The 25,749-nt window shown below is 40.1% G+C and overlaps 1 pseudogene; it reads left to right on the top strand.

Moving 5' to 3' along the window:
• Nucleotides 1-2,312: 2,312 nt before the first annotated feature.
• On the top strand, nucleotides 2,313-16,118 carry LOC142142786 (mitochondrial ubiquitin ligase activator of nfkb 1-A-like; annotated as a pseudogene).
• Nucleotides 16,119-25,749: the final 9,631 nt, after the last annotated feature.

Genomic DNA, 25,749 nt, shown 5'->3' with positions numbered 1-25,749 from the left:
CTATGGGCTGCGAACGAAAATCCACGTTATTGCGGTACCGTGTATTACGTTTCGCGGCTGTTCCGGCGCGTTACCGCGAATCCAAAAGCTAATTGAATATGCCCCTATGTGTCATCCCACATCCACATACTCTGTACCCCCTTCATCCACAATCTGGCCCTCTTCATCCTCTCTCTGGCCCTCTTCACGCTCACTCTGCTCCTCTTCATCTTTACTCTGCCCGTCTTCATCCTCTCTTTGTCCCTCTTCATCCTCATTCTGCCCCCTCCTTCATTCTTTTGCCCCTCCATTGCTGTTTTCTATCACCATTTACCCTTTCTTTACTTACCATACTTGGCCTTCTTTCTTCTATCTTCGAGGAGGGAGGAGGATGCCGGGTCCCAGGTGCCGCCAGATTGGTAAAAAAAATTTTCTTTTCTTCCTGGCCATGGCACCCCTGTGACAGCACTGTGGCATCCCTGGGAGCCACGGCGTACATTTTCATAGCCCATTGTTTTCTGGGTCCTAACAATTTGGTGTCTGCCACTCTCCAAGCAGGCACCATCAGGGCTGCCAAGAGAAATTCAGGGCCCCGATGCAACAACTTCATGGGGCCGCCCTTATAGTTAAGAAAGTTTAAAAAAAATTGCGCCGCTGCTTCATTGCTAGTGGGTGTGTTCATACATTTGTGGGGCATGGCTATGCAAAAATGGGCGTGGCTACCAGGTGAGAAGCGCTAGGCTACTCTCCTACAGAGAAAAACCTGCATTGTTGTATACACCATTGAACAGTCACCAAAACCTGGGATTGGCCCACTAGAATCACAACATTTCACAGACTCTCCTGCTCTCTCCTACCTGTTCTTGTCACTTTCACCACCTGTGGCTGCAGGTTTTTGTAGTTGCGGCTTATCTGGATCCTGGAATGTTGGGGGCCCTGTTTAGAAAAATAAATGGGTACATTTGGAAAATTACAGTTAGCCCCGGCATTAAATTAATAGCACCCACGATTAATAATTAGGCCTTCCTTCAGCCCCAACATTAAAATAATAGTATTCACACTTAATAAATAAATCTATTTCCCTCCCTCCAAACAGCCCCAGCAATAAATTAATAGTATTCACATTTCAGAAATATACCTATTTCCCGCAATCATCACTGCCATTAAATAGGACCTGATTCATTAAAGAAAGGAAAAAAAAAGAGTAAGTTTCTCCTGAACAAAACCATTTACAATGCAAGGTGTGCAAATTAGTTTATTATTTTGCACATAAGATAAATACTGGCTGTTTTTTTCATGTAGCACACAAATAAATACTTGATAAGATTATTTTTACATTGAAAATTAAAGTTGATCCTTAAGAGTTATTTTGAAATAACCTGAATATTTTATTGTACAAAAGTATCCTTTACAATGTATACAGGGAAAATCTTCTAAGCTACTGCCCTACCACAACTATAAATCTGCCATCACATTTTAAATTTACCTCCCCCTCCAATGCAACATGGTTTTGTCAGGGACAAAGTTACTAATTTTTTTGCTTTACTTTCCTTAATGAATCAGGCCCATAAAGTATATACAAACTACTTTACCAGAAAGACTCCACATTGTTTTGTTTAATCGCCAGTCATCATGATCAGATTGATGACTGACAAATCTAATATATAACATATTTCTTGATCTGGATACATTCTAACACTGAATATTGAGGTGCACATATCATAAGAAACGTGCAACGGAAAATACACAGATAAGAACGTGATTTTGCAGTCCAATTTATACGTTTACATTCAGACTGCAAATTGTATTCTACTCAAAATGAGGCCTTTTGTTACCTGATTCTTTTTTTTTTACCTGCTGCCAACACCTTTTATATTAATGACCCCACTGTGGATCTGCACTGTGAAACTGGTGGTCCTACTTAATTTATTCATTAATTTTTTTTTCCCTTAATAAGAAGCTGAAACACGAATAAGAACAGGAAAGAATAATAACCTTAACAAATACGAAGCTAATTTCAGCCTTGTCAAAATGTGTAGTTCATGCGTGTTCGGTTGGGTATCACTAATCTAGAAAAGCAAAAATATTTCCGAAATAGACTATTACATTGTTTCATACTCTGGGCATTAGCTTACATTTCCTGTATACATTGTAAAGGATACTTTTGTACAATAAAATATTCCGGTTATTTTAAAATAACCATTAAGGAACAGTTAAGGTGCAGCAGACACAGTACACAAGCACAGGGACACGCCGGGAACCATAGCGTACTACACAGGAGGATGCCGGGAAATGTAGTGCACAGCATCGGCGAATGCCGGGTAATGTAGTTTTACGTGACTGTCACTGTTAAAGTTTCTGTCGTGACAGGAGTTGTTGGAGTGACAGCACAGAATATATTTGCTAATTTCCGAGGCAACATGGAGCTGTCAGCCCTGGATACTGTCTGTTTGGGCTCCAGTGTAGCTCTGACCAGTATCTTCTATTACCTGTACCGGCGGCAGCGGGCGGTCGTGAGGCGCATTGAGGTGATGTGGTATTATAAGTCTATACTTACCTGTAGTGTGCTGTATAGATAATTGTGTCTGCGGTCAACTCACTGCCCGGTTTCTTCTGTCACTTGTCTATTTGTCCTTCAGGCTGCTCCTAAGCTACAGGTGGGAGCTGAGCTGAGGACATTGATGGAGTCCTCTCAGACGCTGTGCTATGCGGTACTTGAGGGTGAGTGCGGACCACAAAACAAACTACATCAAAATCACTACAATTTACATTGTAGAGAGTACAAACTTGCCCTCAGACCTTACCAACAGTCATAGATCCAACATGCTAAAATACTTTCCAGTGGCACAATGGCTGAGCCAGTACATTTACACAGGTTATGGACAATTCAGTCTGAGCTGCTATGGGCTGGTAGTGTCATGTCACCCTCCTGAGGCTCTTAGAAGAGAAGACCAGGAGCCTTTTATGAACAATGCCAAAGTCCAGATCTCTCTGCGAGAAGAGAGGGGAGACTGGAGCAGCATCTCCGGTCCTCCACTAGGTTTTGCTATTGGGATGAAGTGTTCTGCTCCTTAAGAACAGCTAAAGCATAGAGACTATGAATAGATAGGATTGTATATAACATGCAGAATAGCAGTATTTTTGTGTAGTTAGGTAATACTGAAAAATAGGGACATTTTCATGGTCAATTTTCAAGACCTGGGACAACAAGACCAGTTGGCAAGTATGACCAATGTTTGTTTTCTGGAACTCCTCACAGCCTTTATTGGATTGTTAAGACACTCTTTATTACTACCCTGCACCTACGAGGGAATCAGAAAACTTGTGCTGTCGATGAGGTGTGGGGATAGTAAATGTCACTTAGAATGTTATTTTTTTGTTTATTTTGGTATGAATGCACCTATTTTTGGGGTAAGGTCTGTGCTTCAAGATGGTAGCATGTGGTATGTGGAATGGTTGCATCTTCTAATGGGAGGAGGTGGGTTAATCAGGCATTTTTAGATCAATTTAGGTTGATAGGACTCGTGCCCTCTATTGAGTTCAGAAGCTAAAACAAGATTTTTTGGCTGTGATGAGATTTTTTAATAAGCCTAAAGGGGTAAAGAGCATACATTTATGGGGCTTATTGGGTGGCTGCAGAACCTCTTTCTCACTACTGAAGAACTACTTTTAAGAGTGCTTAGGAAGTGTGACAGGATGGACCTGCTTTGCCACCCTGTCTGTTGTGTTAATAGGGACCGGCTGGGGTTGTCTTGCCACTGTCCCCTTTCTTTCTCCCAGATGCGCTCTCTAGCCGCAGTAGGAGGGGCTTTTGCTGCTGCCATCACTAGGCTCCTTAGTAGAACCTAGAACCGAGTCCTTCTGGGTAACTGCCGCTGTTAGTGTACCCCCTTCCTGTAACATCTGGGTTGGTAACCCGGACCTCTTGCCTTCAGATCAGGATTGCTGTAGATGGTTCCCCCAGGCCTATTACACTAGCCAGAGCTGCAGGGTAACGGGCAGAGCTTTGGTACTGGAATGCTGGGTCCCAAGCTCAGAACAGCCAGATAACGGATTAGAATGGGTCTAATCTGTAGGTCACAGGAATTACAGCCAGTGAGTAGTAATCAAAGCAGGTTCCTTAAACTGTGATGTTTATTAGCTCAGGAAGTCCTATAAAGGACAGTTAGAGATGGTATGATACTGATACATGGTCAAACTGCGCATTTTATACAGAATTACACAGATACCCTGGCAGGAGGTAATCCAGCCTCCTGCTCATCTGACCAATCCAGGTGCTTCATGCAGCCTGCGCATAACTCAGCCTGGAAGGGTTTAACACCTTTATACATTGCACCATTGCGTCTGAGGTTTTGTATTGAATGTTTACCATAAGGATAAAACAGTTCTCTAATCTTGCTTTGAACGCAATTTAACTTGCAAAATTGACATTCATCTGTGATCACTTGCATAGGGAGTCTACTAGCAAGAATAATTACCTCCTCCTGTCTTTCAGGTTCAACAGACGTTGCAGAGGTGCATTGCACTCCTAATTAAAATAAATATCTACAATAAGTTATTTCTACGTGATCCAGCCACAAAAAAGTTATTTATAAGTGGTGCAGCCACAGAAGGGTTTGAGAATCGTTCTATAACAGGGATGCTCAACCTTTTTTTGTCCGATAGTCACATAGGAAGATTGTATTAATTTGAAGGGGCTGCACTAAAACATAACTTGCTTAAACATATAAAATTGGTGTAATTTACTAAGGGAAGGCAAAAGTCATGCTATACCTTTCAATATTGTCAAAAGTCCCCATGGGGACAGAATTGTGTGCATCATCAGTAGGTATGTGGTCACATCCCAATGAGAGCAAGCCATGCTCTTCTCCTGTAACTGTTGGCCTCTCTCACTTCTGAAGCAACACATTACTCCCCTTCACCTCTGTAATAACACATTCCTGTCAATTGAATCTCCTCAGTCTTAGACAGAGCACCAGCTTTCCACACATTTGCTACCTAATGGTAGTAAAGAATGGAAGGGAACCAGTGGGTTTACCTGTAGAGCGTGACACTGAGACCCTCCAGGAACATACGTAAGTCCACTCACTACATTCACCACTGCTTTAATCAGCTTTGAAGAGACAGGAAAAAGACAACAAAGGCAGGAGACGTTTGTTAGGGCTGCCATGGAGTCTCAGGGGGAAACACATTTTACCATCTCTGTATCACCTTTCCCTCCATAGTGATATATAATATGACAATATATAATGTAAGATACCACTTTAAAGACAGTGTCCACTTTTAGGAATGGCTTACCCCTCATTGGACCATTAACATAATTTGTATCCTCATTTGTTACTTTTTCTGTGGTGATCTCTTCCTGCAGCTACTTAAACACAGTGGGCCTGTTAGTTAAGGCACGCAAAATAAACGGATTGTGAGTTTTTAAAAAAAACACAGGTACTTTGGGCATACGTACATATCTACTGTACATAAAATACGCGACCATCATCACTATCACTCAGCACTTAGACTAGACCTGTAGCTGGTGCAAGTGATACGACTGAAAAACACGTACTTTAGGATGCCCAAAGCCTGAATCGGGCACTGCTGTTTTTGGGCATGCACAGAAAAATTTAACGCAACATACAGCATGTATCGACATTTAAGTTCCTTAATGAATCAGGCCCAGTATGCACATTTGTAGAGATTGTAAAATGAAAGGTGGTGCTTGTTGAAGTCGTATCATTGGATGAACGAAAGTATATTGGTTTAATATTGGTTTGCCGTGCGTATTGCGAAGCGTACGCCACGTAACACGTGGCGTGATGCGATCGCACGGTAAAATACGCACGCACACTTTCGCATTACAACATTTAGTTATTTATACAATTCATATTGGTTCTGTTACACTGTAATTCAGGAGCAGATAGTATTCGCTTTATTATTAGTCTATATATATATATATATATATATATATATATATATATATATATAGTGATTATATGTACATTGTAGTGTTATTAAAGGTTTAGGTAATAGGAAAGGTGTCATGCCTGATATCATATTGAAGCCCTAATCATCAGCAGCTGTCCGGTGCAGTCGGCGAAGAGATCGCACATTGCATACTTTAGTTATTGATATTAGAGAGTAAACCTTTGTATGATACTGGCTATGAAAAGGAGCAGACCCCCTGGAGAGAAGACCCCCACCTTTGGATTCCTTAGATTGAATCAACCTATTACCTGTCTGGCCTGGACCCACCCAACGTCTGGACCTATAGAAACAATCTACGTCATCTCTATTGTTCACAATGAAACATTGACTGTATATATATTAGCTGCATCTCACTGGGGCCTCAGTCAACTCTGACACAATATTCTAAACAGAATATTGTCCATCGGGTCCCGTGGGTGCGCAGCGTGCGCAAGCGATTGCATTTGGTATGTATTATCTTTTGGTATTGGCTGTGCTGTACTGTACTTTATCATGATATAATAATGTATTGAATTGTTGACTATTTACATCTGCTAAAATAAATCACTTTGTGCTTTGGACACACATACAATTGATTGGGCAATGCTTATTTTAAAACGATAGAACTACTTTAATAATTTGGGGGCTTGTGAGTTAGGCGTTACGTTACTGGCAGGTATGCAACGCTTACGATATTCGGTTCCTCAACAAAGGGTGGATTGACGGACGCGTTGCATAAAGCAGGAAAGAATGTAATGTGTTCAAGACCTGTGGTTCACTGTGTGTTGCGAAACCGAATGTCCGTTGTTGCATAGACTGAAGGAACGCTAATTAGAATCTAGGGACAAGAAAGAAAAATGTTTCTTTTTATTGTCGTTTTACGTTTTAAAGTGTATTGCATTGCTGTGCGTATGTGTACTTCCTGCTGTGCGTACGCCACGTGGTTGAACAATCGTTTTGATAGTTATTATATGCATAGTATAATTACTTGTGAAAGCCTCTGAGACATTATTACGGTTGTTGGGAACTTTCAATTTACTGCGCAGAAAAGCTGTATAGTGTGCGATTTTGTAACGTAGATACACTGTTATTATTCATTGTACTCAGTTGCTGTCTGACGAGGCGGATTGCCCAACTTAAGGACGGTATACAGGGCAGGTATACCGAATGCGAAAACCGGGTTTTCGCAAAAGCGCTACCAATAGATCGCAAGGTTTGCTAATAATTAGTATTGGTAGGCAGTGCGATCTAATCGCACCGTTAGTGCGAATTGGTGAAGCAGCTAGGAGGAATTATGTTGGAACGGCTGGTTGATTGTATCGACTTTGTTCTCCCAGTTATAATAAACTCAGCAGATTTTGTGGTTGAGCCAGGGTATCGGGGAGCTGATAGCCCTTGGGGCCCACAGTGATATTTCTGTATTAGGGATCCTCGCCAGGGGCGAGAAAAGCGAGTGAACGCGTCTAAAGGAAATACGTTCACCGAGCATTAGAGATCTCTAGCGGTAATTATAGCAACAGAGTTGAAATTGTCAGCATGGGTGCTAAGCATACGCTAGAGATTGCCAATTTACTGCCTAAGGAAGGTCCTATTGAGTCAGCGAGATTTCTCATGTGTGAAAAATATGGTGCATACGCAACTGTGTATTGTGACACGTGGGTTGAAATGACCAAAGATTGTGATAGGCCTTTCCCAACAACAGGGAGTTTTAATGCAGAGGTACTAAATACCGTAAAAGATAAAGTACGGTTGATTAAGTCAACGAAAGTGAGAAATGCACATAATCATTGTTTAAAATCGTGGCAAATGGAAGGTAACACGTGGCAGAGCAGCGAACGCACAGCGGAAGTGAGTGTAGCGAAAAACGCGTGTTCAGCGGAAGTAAGCGTACCGGAAACAAGCATTCCGGAAGTGTGCGTGGCAAAGCGTGGCGAACTGAGCGCAAACACGCCCCCGATAAATTCGGTCGGGGCGGGAAGTACAGCCAATACCAAAAATGTAAAAATGGTAACTAGTAACTTGTATGTTGTTTTAAGTAACGTTAAAAGTAATGTTTCAGGACAAAGAAGAGGAACGGTCCCACCAGCAGGGGCAGCTGCTAAAAGTGGTGAGAATAATGAAACGGTTAACACAGGGGGAGACATCCATTGTACTGCAGCAGCAATTTCAGCAACTAGTTTTAGTGATTTGGTAGACTTACATCCTGTCTGCACAACAGCAGTTCCCAATGGGAAAGCAGACAGGAATAGTGATGTTCCCTTAAAACATGTAGCAAAGCATGATCCATGCACTAGGCCTGAAACATTTTCAATTTTGTCTGATTTCCCTGATCCTAGGAAAGATTTGACCAAATGTCAGCAGTTTATTAGATATTATGGTAATGTGTATGAGCCAACTAATAACGGTTGGCGAGTATTATTGAAGACCTGTCTTCCTCTCAATACTGATATACAAAAGTTCATTAAGGATTGTATGTTTGAGGAGGATGAATCCTTAACCGAGGATGATAATCAGGACAATATTAAACAAATAATCACACGGTTGGCCATATATTTCCCAGTGATAGTGGACTGGAGTAAAATTTTTAGTATCCAGCAAAAAGATAGTGAAAATGCAACAGACTATTTTTGCAGAGCTCTGATAGCAATGGGCAAATATACTGGGGTATCAGACATAAAAGATAATCCATATTACAGAGAGGTTGCTGTTAAAGTTCTAATGGATGGCCTCAGGGAAAACTTGAAAAGAAGGGTGCAAACTTCATTACCATACTGGAAAGGAACCACTGTAAGTGCTCTCAGGGAGTCAGCTATAGAACATGATAAAAGTATAAATAAACAGAAAGAGACACTAAGTGATAGGGTAATGATGGTAAGTATCCCAGCACTAGAGGGACTGCACACACGACCACCAGCATACAACCCACATAACAGGAAACCCAGAATAGTGAGATGTTACAATTGCAGAGAAGAAGGACACATTAGGAGAGATTGTAAAAAGGAAGAGAAACAACATGAGTTGAAGTGTTTTCAAGGCAATAAAATAGGACACCTAGCAAAACAGTGTGCAGAGATGACAGGGACGTGTTTCTACTGCTGTAAGAAGGGACACATGAGTAGGAACTGTGTAGAGAGACGAATGGATACCTGGGTTGGAAATCACATAGACATCCACAACGGAGACGTACACTTCTCTCAGAGGTTCCCCTACAATAGATTGCACACTCTGTAACAACTAATATTCTGGGGGGTGAAATATAGCCGACTCTAGGGTTTAAACTGTGGTAAGTAGTAGTGTGCAGGAAACTGATTTTTAAAAGGTAACCTTTGTTGATTTTGTTTGTTCATTTTATGTTGTCACACGTTTGTTTCCCTAAATCGCTAGCCAATGGCAAAGAATAGAAATGTTTGTTTTGTTTGCTGTTTTAAGAGAACTATCTTGTTTTTCTTCTCATAGGTAAAGGGGACACAAAATGAGTATAGACTTAGTGATCAAAAGGGGAGATAGAGAAATAGAAGAATCACTCTTGAAAGACAAATTAACAATTGACAATTGGAACACTCTTTTGTTTTAGGCTGCAGTGTCTCATGATAATTTGTTTGGCTGAGAATCATTATCCAACAATGAAGTATGTACATACTTTGCTCCAAAATATCGTTTTATGTATTTCAGAGAAAACATGAGTCACTAAGAGTAAATTTTTCATTTCTCTATCATAAGTTAGAAAAGTCCGTTGAAAAGGTATGTAGTCAATGAGATACCGAGTTCTTAATAAACAAATGACGGACGACACTGGATTGCACTGTTAAGACCCCCTAGTCAAGTATGGGGAGGGGTCATAGTTAGCAAATAGCTAAGGGGAGCAGTGGAATGAATACAGCCATTTCCCCATATAGTCAGAGTCCAATCCAGCTGTCATTTTGTTGAAAAAAATCTCCCTTTCTACATGTATGTTTGTATTCAAACCTTTGTATTCCCATCATTCATTGCTTTCCTATTTCCCATTCTTTACACAAACGCTAGTCTCTCTCTCCCTCTCTCTCTCCCTCTCTCTCTCCCTCTCTCTCTCCCTCTCTCTCTCCCTCTCTCTCTCCCTCTCTCTCTCCCTCTCTCTCTCCTTCTCTCTCTCTCTCTCTCCTCTGGTAGAGATAAAATCAGACACAGTCTCAACAATGGGGCTAAAACATATTTTTATGTTTTTACATAAGACAAATTCAGAGATACACACACTAGATTGACATGAGTTACAGAAATAGTCAGGGGTTTTGTTTTCATGTGTATAGAAACTGCTGATTTTTAAGCAGAAAGGTTCTGTTGTGGAAATACGATTCATGTTTTATAGATTGCATATCTGTTTTTTTTTTTTTTTGTTTTGGTTCGTGCCTCCTGGACAAAAATGTGCCTTTATATGGATGCACAAAGGGTGGGCAGGACAGGAGGACAGAAGAATGCTAGAGGTGAGGCATACAGATATGCATCTCTGTATAGAACATTGGAGTAGGATTTTTACCACAAGATACGACATAATGTGAAACCCTAGAAAATGTAGAATTTTCATGTTTTATATTTTTTCACTGTTAGACAGGCATGTACTGAATACTGTTATATTTGAAGAAAGTGTTATAGAAAGAGACCCCTTTGCCTTTCCCACTTAGTCAAGTAGCTGAATATGAGGTACTGAGAATGACATGTGAGTTGTCAGAGGGAAAATCGATTGATATACATTGGTCTTTAGCATTTTTCTAGTCTAGAGGGCGATGTTGAGGTGACTGAGAAATCGTTTTATAGCAATACCAGCACATGATTAGGACACTACATAGAGGACTTTATACAGTGACACAGTTACCAACTGAAGTAGCTGCTAGTAAGGTCCACACTTACACGCACAACCATACATGGCTGTCACACCAGGGAGAACATAGCTGTCAAATAGACAGCAGGGTTTTATGTGACAGCTAACAAATCTATGTTTTGTTTTGTTTTTCGTTGTATTGTTTTAGTTTTAAAAAAAAAGTGAACACACACACACACATGCACGCATACACATATTGGTTAATATAGGAAGATTTGTGTTACCTGAGGGATAAACTGTCTGGAAGGTGAAGAGATGTGGTGAGGAGTTTGGTGGACTCTGGAGAGATGGACAAGGTAGACTAATAGAGCCATCCCATATCCCTCCTGCTGATGGGTTTTCCTCCAGGTAAAACAAATACACATCATCCAATTACCACCATGCAGGATCCTCAAGTATACACAGGTGTACCAATGAAAAATGTCTGGGTAGAGGTGTATTGAAATGTGTGTAATGTATTACTGTATCATACTCAAAGCTTTTGTTATTCAATGTGATAGTCCTAGAGTTACAATAGATGATAGGGGTATTCATGTTAGTGATAATAGATGTATAATGTATGAGTAGTGGTAACAAATCACATACTTTCAATTAGCCATAAACCAGTGTGAACATAAAGTAGTGGTACTCGGTAGAATGAATTGAATAGAATAAGAGTTGGAACTTGATTGAAGTGCCACTAGTCCTTTCCCGCTACCAAGAGATCACCCCTGGGCAGACTCCTAACCTGTCAGTTTTTGAAATGTTCTTGACCCCTCGTGAGATGAGATTGTAACTGGGAGGCTAGGTTAGACCTAGAGAGAAGGTAAAAAGTGAGACAGCAACCGAGAACGTCCAAAACACTATTTCCTGAAAGGTCACACCAAATGTCAGGATGTTGGATCGGGAAAGTAAGTTGTGGAGCAGAAATCTCTTAAGCTTGGGTTATTTGCCAGACAGGTACCAGGTGTAGGCTACCAGCCTCACGGCTTCAAGGGTAGCAGAGACACACTGGTGCCCATACCACCCACTGCAGAGGGGCCAACACTCAGAGAAGGGTCCAAGGGCACTCATGAGTCTGTACTGGAAGGCCTCGAATGCAGTTAGTAGCACCTGAGCCAAAGGCTAAGACTGTTGTCCAGCATGAAGTTGTAGTTTTTCCTGTTTTGTGTTCTCTCATTTCAGTTTCTTCTCAGTGTGGTTAATTCTTTTGATTATTAGCAGGTGACAGAGACTGGTTCAGGTAATGATAAGGAGGTATTGGGGAGGAAGAAGTTAGTAGCATAATCAGTCCAGCCAATTACTCTATTCAATTCAGGGGTAAAGGAAAATTTAGAAACCTTGGAGCTTGGAGAAAGTGCGAGGGGCTATTGTCTGAGTAGCATTACATCCGTAAGTACGGCGACCCCATGGTTAGAAAAGAGATACACCCAGCGATGCCAGTACAGTAATATTCGGACTTGAGCAGGCATCCTTGAGAATGATTATCATTCTTGGGAGGGTAAGGTTTTAGACCAAACAAAGTGCTGGGCGTGCTCACACGTGCCTCAGTGATTATATCAAGTAGGATTAGTTCTCTTTCCACTAAATATTCTTGAGGTACCCGAACTATGGGTGGGAGGTCACTAGGGGAAGAAGTAGGACACCTAGGTCCCTTAGTCTGAAGTCTCCCAATGCTTTGCAAACCGATCACTGTTAAATCTGAGTATTGAGAGACTGGGAAGAACGAACAGACAATAGCCCGCCCACAAGTGTTGATGAAAAGAACTGGTGACATTATTAGACGTGTATATTAACGCAAGCTGAAGGAGAATTGCATATGACATTATTGATAGACATAGGATGATGCTATTGATGAACATGAAGTGTTTAAATGTATTCTGAGCTTAAAGACATGCGTTGGACAGAAGAACCTGTTAAACTTGAAGAACTGTAGTAGAGAATTCTGTATAGTTGATACATGTTCTATTGTACCTTGTACCTTTCCAAATAATGTATTAAGTGTTTTATTTCACCCTTGAAGGGCATACAAAAGGTTATCTCCAAGCTCTAGAAGTGTACGGTTTATAGTAAAAGAAGAAATCGTTTAGAGGATTAAGACTCTCTCTTATGATAACTTGTTTAGATCTACAAACAGCGTGGTCATACACCAAGGGGGATTTGTATTACATAACAATGAAACGTGGTACTGAGATCCTGCATATAACATCTTTAAGGTGATAGTTTATTATACTATCAAAGGGTGGACTGTTGAAGTCGTATCATTGGATGAATGAAAGTATATTGGTTTAATATTGGTTTGCCGTGCGTATTGCGAAGCGTACGCCACGTAACACGTGGCGTGATGCGATCGCACGGTAAAATACGCACGCACACTCTCGCATTATAACATTTAGTTATTTATACAATTCATATTGGTTCTGTTACACTGTAATTCAGGAGCAGATAGTATTCGCTTTATTATTAGTCTAGATATATATATATATATATATATATTAGTGATTATATGTACATTGTAGTGTTATTAAAGGTTTAGGTAATAGGAAAGGTGTCATGCCTGATATCATATTGAAGCCCTAATCATCAGCAGCTGTCCGGTGCAGTCGGCGAAGAGATCGCACATTGCATACTTTAGTTATTGATATTAGAGAGTAAACCTTTGTATGATACTGGCTATGAAAAGGAGCAGACCCCCTGGAGCGAAGACCCCCACCTTTGGATTCCTTAGATTGAATCAACCTATTACCTGTCTGGCCTGGACCCACCCAACGTCTGGACCTATAGAAACAATCTACGTCATCTCTATTGTTCACAATGAAACACTGACTGTATATATATTAGCTGCATCTCACTGGGGCCTCAGTCAACTCTGACACAATATTCTAAACAGAATATTGTCCATCGGGTCCCGTGGGTGCGCAAGCGATTGCATTTGGTATGTATTATCTTTTGGTATTGGCTGTGCTGTACTGTACTTTATCATGATATAATAATGTATTGAATTGTTGACTATTTACATCTGCTAAAATAAATCACTTTGTGCTTTGGACACACATACAGTTGATTGGGCAATGCTTATTTTAAAACGATAGAACTACTTTAATATGCTTTTCATTTTTGCATTGAATAGAAACCATGATATTGTTGGACAGATCTAGCAAGGATCCCAGGAGTATATTTTATTTGGGACATCTAAATTGTGTCAATGATGAGGTGCAGGGCAGGTATTTCCACCAGTTTTTATTATATGTAGTTAAGTGGGAGTTCCACACAATGGAGACACACCTTTTCTTGCCTCTTATAGCCCAAAAAATTTAGTAGAAGAGGTTAAAAAGTAAAAATGCAAATGTAAACAGGAGTCCACTTTCAACCACACAATGCACTCTGAGGGGCAGATTTAATGAGCCTGGAAGTGTCTCGTGACCATTCCAGAGACACTTTGCAACGGGTATTTTTACTATAATATTTGCTCATTTTTCCTCACGCCCCCTAGAGGTGCGCAGATATTTTTACCGTAGTAACGGTAAAAGTGTGCATCTGCGATGTTCTGAGGAGGCTTAAGGGCATATTTCCTCTTCCTTTGGAAAAAATTATATATAGGACATTATTTCTGTTCAGTTGTAGTTGTCTTGTTCATCTTCAGAAACTTAGTGATTTAACATGCGTGTATAAGGGTATTGTATACCTTCACAGTGCAACTGTTTGTGTTATGTGTTACGTTTGTGTTATACCTCCAGTGTCTAGTGTTTCAGAATTGTGTTATGCCCTATAAATAAAGGTTAGTAATTAAAACTAAGCATATTCTATTTGTTTCACAGGGAGAGTGAAAGCTGTAGGTACACCTTTGTTCAGCCTGATCCATCCACATCTCCAAGCTGTAATTCAGAAGCATCAGATGATAGAGCATCGTCTGTTTTGGAACAGCCTGACGAGAAGCTGGTGAGATAAACATGTTGAGGTCAAATTCGGTAGTGGGAAATTAGACCTGAATCAGAGAGCACACACGCATATTTTTTTGTTTGTTAATGGGCAGATTCCCACTATTGCTTTATTTTTCACACTAGTAAAAGTGTACACTTTCCTCTGATATATGGGTTATTGATGTGTCTTTGTTAATTGCAACTAAATTGTTCATGTAAGGAGATTTAAATAAGCTAAGGTTGATAAATAATAGTCTACATGACAGACATCTGTAGTGACAGATGTTCATAGTTGGAAAGTAAAGGGATTACACCAGTGGATTCCAAACTTTTTCAGTTCATGGCACCCTTAGGGTCTCCAAAAAATTTTCAAGGCACCCCTAAGCCAAAATATTTACCAAGAAGTCCCCCACCTTGCTTACCCACTGGCCCTGGCCGAGGCACCCCTGTGAGATCGCCGAGGGACCCCAGGGAGCCTAGGCGCACAGTTTGGGAACCACTGGATTACACTGATTGAAATTAGGTATTCTGGAGATATCATTGATTGCAGTTCTTTTATTTCTTTAAAAAGTCACCTGTTTAACTTTTGGAACCCTTCAGTATGAAAATTCTTTCAAAGCTTCAGTGTGATTAATGGAGTGAGACCTTATTAGGGTTAATTATGAATAACAGTGTAAAGAGCTGTAAACTTAGTAGTTTTGCACCTTTACTAGCAAATAACCCTCTGTATAATGTTGGGTAACGTTGCTCAAAGGTGCAAATCTGTACTAAAATCACAGTGACCAAATAGCTTTTATCTTTCTAGTGCAAGTTATGAAATTAATTGTCTGATTGTTTGCTATGGTTTAAGTGCAGATTTGTGAGCAATGTTAGTAAATTGCCCTCATGGTCTTTTATTTTATTGAAATCAGAATGTGAAGGGGAATTGGTTGAGGCTAGTGACTTATCTCAAGATTGAGGTGTCTTCCTTTTCTTCAGGAGTGAATATGTGCGAATAATTCATGAAAGTGTGAAGTCTGTTCCCTTCCAACTGCGTCCTCTGGAGGTCAATGAGGATTCTGTGCTTGTTTGTGATCCATTACATGCAACTGGTCTCACGTTGGAAACTGTTCATGAGCGTTTTCACGCCGCATCTCTTAACCTAGGTGAGCTGATTGGACATTACTTGAGTGGGGAAAAGCCCACAGGCTTATTGGAAATAGAGGGGATTCTTCCTGTGGGAAGAGTACTAACTGGTGTCGGACAACTGAAGCTGAACAGTGAAGGGGTTATTGCTTTACAGCCTCCCCTGGATGGTTCTAAATATTTGTTATCCCTTGCTGGCTATGATGACATATTGTACCAAGAAGAGTGTGTAGCTTATTTTTGGAGAGGTGCAGCATTAATTTGTGGCACTTTGGGGGCTGTTGTGCTCTGTGTCGCACTGTATCGGGCCTATCGCAGGCATAAAGAGAAACACAGAAGAGAGGAATGCTGGAATGAGCTGCAAATGGAGGATCAGGTGGCTGATGAAGACACAGTACCTTCTGAAAGACTGTGTGTAATCTGTATTTCGAAACAACGAGAATGCGTATTACTGCCGTGTGGACATGTATGCTGCTGCTTTCTCTGTTATCAGGCTTTACCCAATCAAAAATGCCCCATCTGTAGGTGCCTTATACAAAGAATTGTCCCTCTTTATCAGGCTTAAATACAAATATGCATGATGTAATTGCTGCCACAACCAGGAAAGTGAGCAAATTGATGATTTTAAAATTGCATAAATGGGGTAATTTGGTAACAAAGTTCAAATATGCAGTAACCAATAACAAACAACTGGACCCTAGTACATATGAAACTAACTAAAGTGTAACGCTGAGTGGTTTATATGGGTTACAGTACTTTGTTAGAAAAAATGACATCTAATGACTTTTTTGTTGCTGCTACTTTTTCCAGAATGTAAAGATGCTGATAGTTTGCTATAGATTTATGGCATTCCTGCCTTTTATTAAGATCTGATTTATAAGAGAAGGCAATTATAAGTAAAGAATTTGTGTTGGCAACTATTTAGCCCTCCATCTGAACCAGCAGTTTAATTTTTGATGTATGTTCCCAAGAATCAATTCAAATGACTTCTAACCATTCATTTTGGACCACAACTCATTCATGTACTCTTTTAAACCCAAAATATATATATAATTAAGTGTATACACTTTAATGCAAAAATCTTTAAATCTATATTCATTAACAAAAGAAAAAACAAAACAAACGGGCTAAGCTGTTTATAACATGGTGTCACAAGTCATTTTCCAGTCAAAACATGTGGCTTTGGATGAGCCCATATAGTGACACAATATATTAAGTGAGAAACACTGTTTATTTGTCCCACAAAACTGCAATAGTATTACAGGGAAACATTATTTCCCAATGGATGTTCTTAGATGGATTAGAAGCTTCTGAACCTTTCATAAACACCAATGTCACACTAGCCTTAACAGTTTCCGAACATTAATTTGTTTCTAATCGATGGCCACCTTGTTGAGTTACTGCTATGTCCATAAACTGTTTCCCTTATCTAACCTCCACTTGGTTCATCCTAGAGGAAACTGACATAATATAGAAGTAGTGAATAGTTTGTAACATGGCTAATTGTGTAGTCTAGCAGCAAAAATTGTCAACCTTAATACTACGTTTATTACAAACTTCATGATGAAAACCTTGATCATGTTAGTCGAAACAGTATTTCTTCATTCATTCGAATCATGTGGAACATTTTGAGTATGGTGACATAAGAAACTTAGAAGACTCTATAGCAGATCATTCAAAATCACAAAGGCTTGAGAAGGAATTGTTATGAATATAGCCTATTCGGATAATTATAAAAATATGCTAATGTTGTCATTATCTATCCTAATATTTGAATTTACATTAGACAGAATAACTTCCATCATTTAGGCAATATTGTCTTCACTACCCTGCTATATAATATATATACTGTTAACCCTGCAATATACTGTTAAAACCTTTAATTAACCCTGTAACTGCCCTTGAAATCCCTACAATGGATAACGTATAATTATCCCAACACTGCAATACAGAGCACTCTCTCTATCTCTCTATGTACGCACATACACAGGAAAGAAACCAAGGAAGTTAAATACATAAAGGAGAGGATTAATAAAACACAAAGTTATTTTACCAACATATTAGTAAAAGGCATTATTAGATTTGAACTGGAAACTCTTTTCTGAAAGTGGCTTAGTAATATATTATAACATCATGTATGTTAAACTGTAGTGTATTATATATAGTGTATGTAATGATTTTATGTAACATGTATATAATTTCAAATTTATCTCTGTAAAGTACAACATTTTGTACCTTGCTTTGTATGTTTAGATAACTGAGAGTATGCATGAATGGTTTGTTTATATTTCTATTACAGTATGGTGAAGTTAATGACTGGTATTTATTTAGCGATTAACATAGAAATAATAGATGTTTAGTTCTTGGGAGATATAGAACCTGGTCAAAATAAGGAGTCACGTGAGTAGCTCTCACAGATTCTTCGTTGACACATATTAGCGTCACAACTGAGACTTTCTGTCTAGGGTTGATGTGGTACAAGGTGAATGTTTAAAAAGGCTAAATAAAAGTACATCTGAGATGTCACGGGTACCATGTTATTCAAAGTGACTAACATAGCACAAAGGTCACAAATTGCATCATAACCCAATAATTAATGAGATTATTTATTAATGAGATCAAAGGCATTTGTATCATTATTATCGCCATACAATTTCCTTCTACATTATCACAGGAGATCAAGCACCCTTTTTTTTATTTCCCAGTTAAAATCTTCACAGTTCCTAAAAGATTGACTAACATTCCTTTGGCCAGAAAGAATTCATGAGTCAACCTAAGGTCTTTATAGTATATATTACTTATAGGAAACAGAATAGATGAAAGCAATACTTCTCCTATTAGATCTTTTCTCTTCCTCCTCCATGGCAGCACACACCAGAGGATTAATCCACCCTTCCTCCAGAGTCAGGACAGGAAAATAAGACATGCCTGGAACGTACATAAAGGCTACAAAATTCTAAACTGGGAAGAGGTGGCAGGACTGGCCTCCTTCCAGAGAAATGCCTCCAGCAGATTGCATTCTCTGCTGGCCATTATAATGATGGGAGCCCAGCACATGCATTGTTTGAGCAACATGTGATGTCATATGCATGAGCGATGTGGCACTGCGAATTCTAGGCATTTTAAGCCCTGGAAGGGCAGCGGAGCAAAGCAGTAGCATTAGGAGCTGTCACTTCAGGAGTTATATAGAACTAGCAGAATACCCGGCGTTGCCCGGGATTTAAAGAATGTTTATTTACAAAAATCAATCTAAATATTAAACATACATGTAAATATCATGTTAAAATTGGACCAGTAGAAGGTGAAAAGTGAAAATGTCAAACTGTATTTGAACTGTATATGATGGAACGAACCGATAAACAATTACTTCAAAATAGCTTGATAAACTATATTTCTCGTTTCTTCATTTGGGGCAAATACATACAAATTTTTTGGTGATCCAACTCTTGAGCACACAACGTAAAATTGTCCATGAGAAAAGCAAGGTGATTCCAAGTTGACTCCAGCTACATGTAAAGATTGTCCTTGGGCCTTATTGATAGACATGGCAAAAGCTAAACGAACTGGAAATTGTAGACGCTTATACAATACATCTGCAATGTTTGTCGAAAATCTCTAGCCAATGCAACAGTGACTCCACCCATTAGTAAATTATTGGCTCTTAAAAATTGAAGTGTTTGATTGAGGGCCTGTAAAGCATTTTTGTGTGACATGGTGCATTGATCCCATACAATGACCTAACATTCCTGCAGAATCTGAGCTTTTTTTGTTCGTTTAGTGATATTGCAGACGGGAGTTTCACTTCGGGCCAGATTAAGCGGTAACTTGAAAGCTGAATGTGCTGTTCTTCCACCAGGGAGCAAAGTTGCAGCAATTCCAGAAGAGGCGACAGCAATAGCTATTTTGGAATGAACTCGAATTTTAGCAAGTAACAACTTGATGAGAAACGTCTTACCTGTTCTTCCAGGTGCATCCAGAAAAAATATATTTCCCCTTTTTTTTGGAACTTCTTCCAAGACATTGTTCCAGACATTCTAGAGTTATGGTCGTTTTCGATGATTTTTAGGTGTTACTCCCCTCGCTACCCCCACCCTTAGGAGTGCTAGGGGTGTCTTGCACCCACAATATTTATTGTCAGATTGTAAGTCATATGTGTACCAGGTTTGGTGTAAATTGTTCCAGACATTCCAGAGTTATGGTCGTTTTCGATGATTTTTAAGTGTTACCCCCCTCGCCACCCCCACCCTTAGGAGTGCTAGGGGTGTCTTGCCCCCACAATATTTGTTGTCAGACTGTAAGTCATATGTGTACCAGGTTTGGTGTAAATTGTTCCAGACATTCCAGAGTTATGGTCGTTTTCGATGATTTTTAGGTGTTACCCCCCTCGCCACCCCCACCCCGTAATGAATTTCAATTTTAAATTTCTTTAGTTGCCTCCGTCATGTTTTAATACACTCGTATGCAAAATTTCATGATCTCTGCTTGAAAAATGTGGATTTGTATTGAAAGACAGACAGAAGGACAGAAGGACAAATTTTCTCTTTTATATATTAGATTTGCCACAAGTTTTTGCTGCTTTCAAAGAGTTTAGTATATAAATCACATTGTAAGAATGGAGGAAAAAACATTCCCAGACCAGGAAGTCAGGGTAAGCTCCAGGTAGAAAGTGTGGTTGGTTTATTTATTAGTAAGGGGTTTCTTACAAATAGATTTTATATTTGTTTGTCTTAAACCTGATGAAGCTAAGGATAAAACTCCACGGGGTAAATGTATCAAGCTGAGAGTTTTCCAGTGGGTTTGAAAAGTGGAGATTTTGTCTATAGCAACCAATCGGATTCTAGCTATCATTTTGTAGACTGCACTAAATAAATAATAGCTAGAATCTGTTTCCCCTAAGACAAGTCTAATAGGATATCGTACTAGGAGCATCTGAATAGAGCAAGTCCACACAGAGACTTTAGGGAGCCAAGATTATATAGACCTGGGAGAGGCTATAGGAAGTGTTACCAAAAAGGGACCTAGAGGCTGCTTTTTCATCAGCAAAAAAATTCAGGTGTCCTTTAGATCCTTCTTTCTATGATGCCAGTGAGGTCATCTCTTCAGGGGACACAAGAGTTGGAGGCAGGCTTACAAAGTTTCTAGGACAGTAGGCCTCAACAAATTCAGATTGGTGTATGCTGGCAGTAATGAATGACTGATATATGCTGGAGTTTCTAAGCCATCCGCCAAGGGACCTCTTTCAAAAATCAAACATTGGGAAGGAACAGTTGGCAATGAAGGAAAGCATGGAGATGCTACTAGCTCAAATACTTATTTGAAATGTTTCAGGTGTTTAAAGGGGAACTGGTTTTTACTTAAAGATCTTGAGATTACTGTACCCGTTTAGATATAAAAATCTCAACAAATATATTTACATCAGGAAATTCAAGAAGTTGTCCATAAGGTCCATTCTAAATACCATGTTTGGGAGTTTTTTGACCTCAAGGGATTCTGTACCTAATAATAAAGTTTCCAGCTGCATACTTTCTCATCCCAAAGTTCAATTATTATTAATGTATTGTGTTTTACTGCTTAGAGAAAACCAGAAACCACAGGAAGGAAGAGTTGTGCAATTATATATGTTTCAGGTGTTCAGGAAGAATGGTGGATTAACCCCTTGGCCATGGGAAAGTCAAAGAAACCCGATTTATGAGGTACTTAATCTCTCGTTTGTGACAACCTCTGTATAAATTTGTAATCTTTTTAAGTAACCAGATAATGTGTACATGACATATAAAGGCCTCATAAGGAACCTATAGGGATAATGTATCTATTCAAGGAATCTATATATAGCATTTAGGTTTCATATGTTTATGTTCAAAAAATTATTCTATGTTTAGTGGAAGTAATGCCAGCTTACAATCTAGAGGGAAACAGAAGAAAAAGGGGGATGACACAGAGGGTGGGTTGAGAAAGAAAGCTGTTTGGTTTTGATGAAGAAATGGGTTTTGAGAGTTTGTTTGAAGCCTTGGAGAGAAGCGGAGAGCCTGATTGGGAGAGGGAGTGAGTTCAAGATGAAGTTTTGTAGACGGAAGTGAGAGAATGTAAAAAGTGAGGAGGAGAAGCGGTGGTCAGTGATGGAAGGAAATGAGGCTGGAGATATAGAATGGGAGAGGATTGGGTAAAAGCTTTTTAGGTAAAAGTAAGGAGTTTGAATTGTACTCTGTAGGGCAAATAAAGTCAGTGTAGCGACTGGCAAATGTAGAGTGGCAGGAAACAGTGGAGGCAGCAGATAGGTCCGGGAAGATGATTAAAGAGAAATGACCAGCAAGAATGAAAGCCAGATTGCAGTGCATCAAGGAGGGAGTAGGAGGAGATGAAGGTGGTGAGGCGGTTGTAGACCATATGCTCAAGGAGCTTGGAGACAAAGTGGAAGAGAAAAATAGGATTTTGGAGGATGGGAGAGATGAGGGCATGCTTGAAGGAAGAGGTGGGCAAGATTGGAACAGGCATTGGAGAGGGGGAGTGGAAGAGACAGTAGGGGGGTTGGGGCAAGAAAATGGCCCTGGCTTCATCCCCAGAAACTGGAAAGGCTGGAGGGAAAGGAAGAGAGAGAGGCTGGAGAGAAAGAGCAGGGTTGATGTGAGAGGAACCTGATGGGAGGTGATATTCTGAGGCTTCGATTCGATTTTAGATGCGTAGTGGATGGTGAAGTTGGGGTCAGAGAGAGACGAGGGGCAAAGAAATGCCAGGGATTGGAGAGGAGATGAGAAAGAGATAGAGCAGAGTTTAGTTCAATAAAGGACAGAATGGAGGTTGTATAGTAGAATAATAGGATCCTCAGTAAAAGAAGCTTGAAGTGAAAAAGACAATAATACTTTCGAAGAATATAAAAGATATAAGGAAATAATAATGATAACCTCCAGAAGCTTGGTAATGTGTGAATAGAAAAATAACATATCTTGCTGCAAGTCCCAGAGGTAATTGGGAACTGAAAGAAAGGAAAAAAGAAGTAAGTGCCAAGGAAGCACAACCATGAGTCAAATGTATTTAGAAAGGAATTGTTGAAGTCAGTTTGCTATACATTTTTATGTTGCTGGCACTACAGAGAATTTAGAGATATTTTAACAAGCACTAGGTGAGCCACTTAAATTACCTGGTTAATGGCTTTTCAGCAAAAATATAAAGGACAGGTTTCACAAATAAAATGGGGGTCTTGGGACTGAGCACGTAAGCTGTATGGAGTGTTGGGTTTTTATTATTATTAATGTTTATATTGCCAGCTAACATAGCAATTTATAAGTGGAAGCAAACACAATAATTAAACAAGAATGGCGATTAAAAAAGAGACAAATATATAGGAGGGGCCAACTTGCCTTACCATCTATAGACTAAAGATAGTAGTGATTTGGCATATACTCTACACATTTGAAAATCTTAAACCTAGTTAAGTGACCACCGCAATTTTAACAGATGGGACACAGAGAAGGTTAGAGGCTTTGTACCTACCTGAGAGAGGTGGCTGCACAGGAAACTGTGACGCCAACAATGTAAAATGTTTGACACCTGCTTGGAGGCACAATGTGTTTTTTTTTTTCAACAATAGTTTTAATTAGCAGCTTTTCAGTTATGGGTACAGAAGGCAAAAAAGAAAATAAGAATTAGAGGAGGGGAGCGGTACAAGGGTAGGGGTATAGGTATGGTGCACGCATATCATAACAGGCATTACAGTGAGGTCCGTCAAATTAACAATTGCAGGCAACCCGTCTACAATAGGATACAAGGACCCATTGCATTATTGTGAGATTGCTCCTTGCAGGGCCTGGGAATCATGTGTAACAGGGTGTGTAGAGGCATATTCAAGCAAAGTAAACCACTTCATGTGGGGGGGGGGAGGAGGACGAGTATGGAACCAACCCCTAGGGTCTCCATCTCATAACTCAGCTGGACCTTGGACATGATCTTAGAGAGAGGAGGGAGAGATGACATTCTCCATGCCTGGATAATCATGGCCCTGGTAGCAATGAATATATTAATATGTAGAGGAGCAACATTTGAAGTGGGGGAAATAATATTCTTGGTGATGGTCTCTATCAATGAAAACACTGCAGATGTGTCAAGCACCTGCCCGATGTCCCACTCCCATAGGAGTTTTAAGGGGGTCTTTCTGTTCTTTCTCACAATTGTGAGGTACATATACCAGAACAAGATGGCAGCTGTATTGGGCCTAGTCGTCAATTTAGCTAGAAAAAATGGAGGGGGGTGTTTCATAGGTTGATGTTGGAAACTGAGAGAGAGGAGACAGTGCTGGACCTGCAGATACTTAAAGAAATCATTCTTTGGGATATTAAAACTTAAATCCTAAGTGAAAGACAAAAGAGTCTGGTCTGAGTAAACAGTCTAAATAGAGGTAATACCTTTGGCAAACCTAAGGGGGAAGGTTAAAGTCTGGAATGAGTTTAGCTATAGTAAGCAAGGACAGGTTGGATATAGGGATAGTCAAGTCATATATCTCCTTCAGAGTTTAGTCCCATACTAACAAGGCATCCTTTGTAAGTCTAGAAAGGTGAGAGTACACAGGGCGCCAGGGTTTGGGTACCCATAACAATTCGGCCAACGGCAAGGTATGGTTAAGATTTCTCTTGAGGTCCACCCAGGATTGGACAGGGCGGGCAAGGACCAATCATGCAATTGATATTTAATCAAGTTAGGGAAGGCCAGACCCCACCCCTTTCAGACATATGTGGTGAGCATGGAATGTAGTTTATCCATATAGAGTTTGGTTAGAAGGAAAGAGTGTATAATTTTAGGCAATAAAGACATCTTAAATACATTTTAAATACAGCTGTTCTTCCCAGCCAGGAGACCTTGTGACACTGCTAGGACTTCGTTAGATTAGTTAAGTGCAGCATAAATGGAGCATAATTAGCATCCAGCAGGGACTCTATAGTAGAAGTAATCAGTGTTCTAAGATACGGCAAGGAGGAGGCTCTTCAGACATATTGTAAATCTGCCTTTAAGCTGGGCAGGGGAGCGTCTGGGAGGGGAGCATCTGGGTATAGCTTCCATTTTGAAAGTATTCATCTTCTAATATAAGGCTGCACTGTAGTCATGCAACGTGTCATGGAGCATAGATAATCAGGACTCAGGGCTGGTTACAAGCAGGATGTCATTCAATACCTGAGAGCCTGTGGTGTTTTCTAATCCGTTCAGCCAAAGGCTCTGTGGCTAGGAAAAAAATAAGAGGAGAAAGTGGGTGATTGAGAACCTGTCAGAAGCAAGACCATTACTATAAACCCTTACTGAGGCACCCTAATAGAGTGCTAAAATAGATGCAATAATCTTATGGGCGAATCCAAACCGGACCAAGACCTCCCGCATATATTCCCAGTGAAGCCTGTCAAAGGCCTTTTCAACGTCCTATGCTAATATAAGTAGCTCATGTCCTGTTTTATTGACCTGTTTTATTATATTGATTGTTCTCCAGGTATTGTCAGACGGCTGTCGGTCTAAAACGAAGCCCACCTGATCTGCGTGAACAAGGGAGGGGATAAGGGTATTGAGTCTATTTGCAATATGCTTAGCATATATTTTGATATCAGAATTGAGGAATACTATAGATCTATAGTTCTGGCACAAGGTCAAGTCTTTCCTCGGTTTAGGTATCGTCGCTATACGAGACATTTCTGCCTGGAAGTTTCCCTGTTGTGTAAGCGCATTAAATAGTCGTTCTAGAATCCGTGCTAGCGCTAGGTGGAACATGAAATAGAAGTTATTAATGAACCCATCTGGGCCTGGGGCTTTAACCTTTAGGCAGTGCTTTAATCACCGCCATGAGCGTGGTCTGTGTCCATGGAGCATTGGGAGCTAGTTTGGAGACTTCATCTAGTGTCGGAAGACGAAGCTCCCTCATGAAATCCGCTATAATGGCATCCTCTGGAGATTATAAAGCTTAGA

This window comes from Mixophyes fleayi, chromosome 3 (genome assembly GCF_038048845.1).
Source record: "Mixophyes fleayi isolate aMixFle1 chromosome 3, aMixFle1.hap1, whole genome shotgun sequence".
NCBI classification, from domain to species: Eukaryota; Metazoa; Chordata; class Amphibia; order Anura; family Limnodynastidae; genus Mixophyes; species Mixophyes fleayi.
This window is presented reverse-complemented; position numbering and strand designations above follow the sequence as displayed.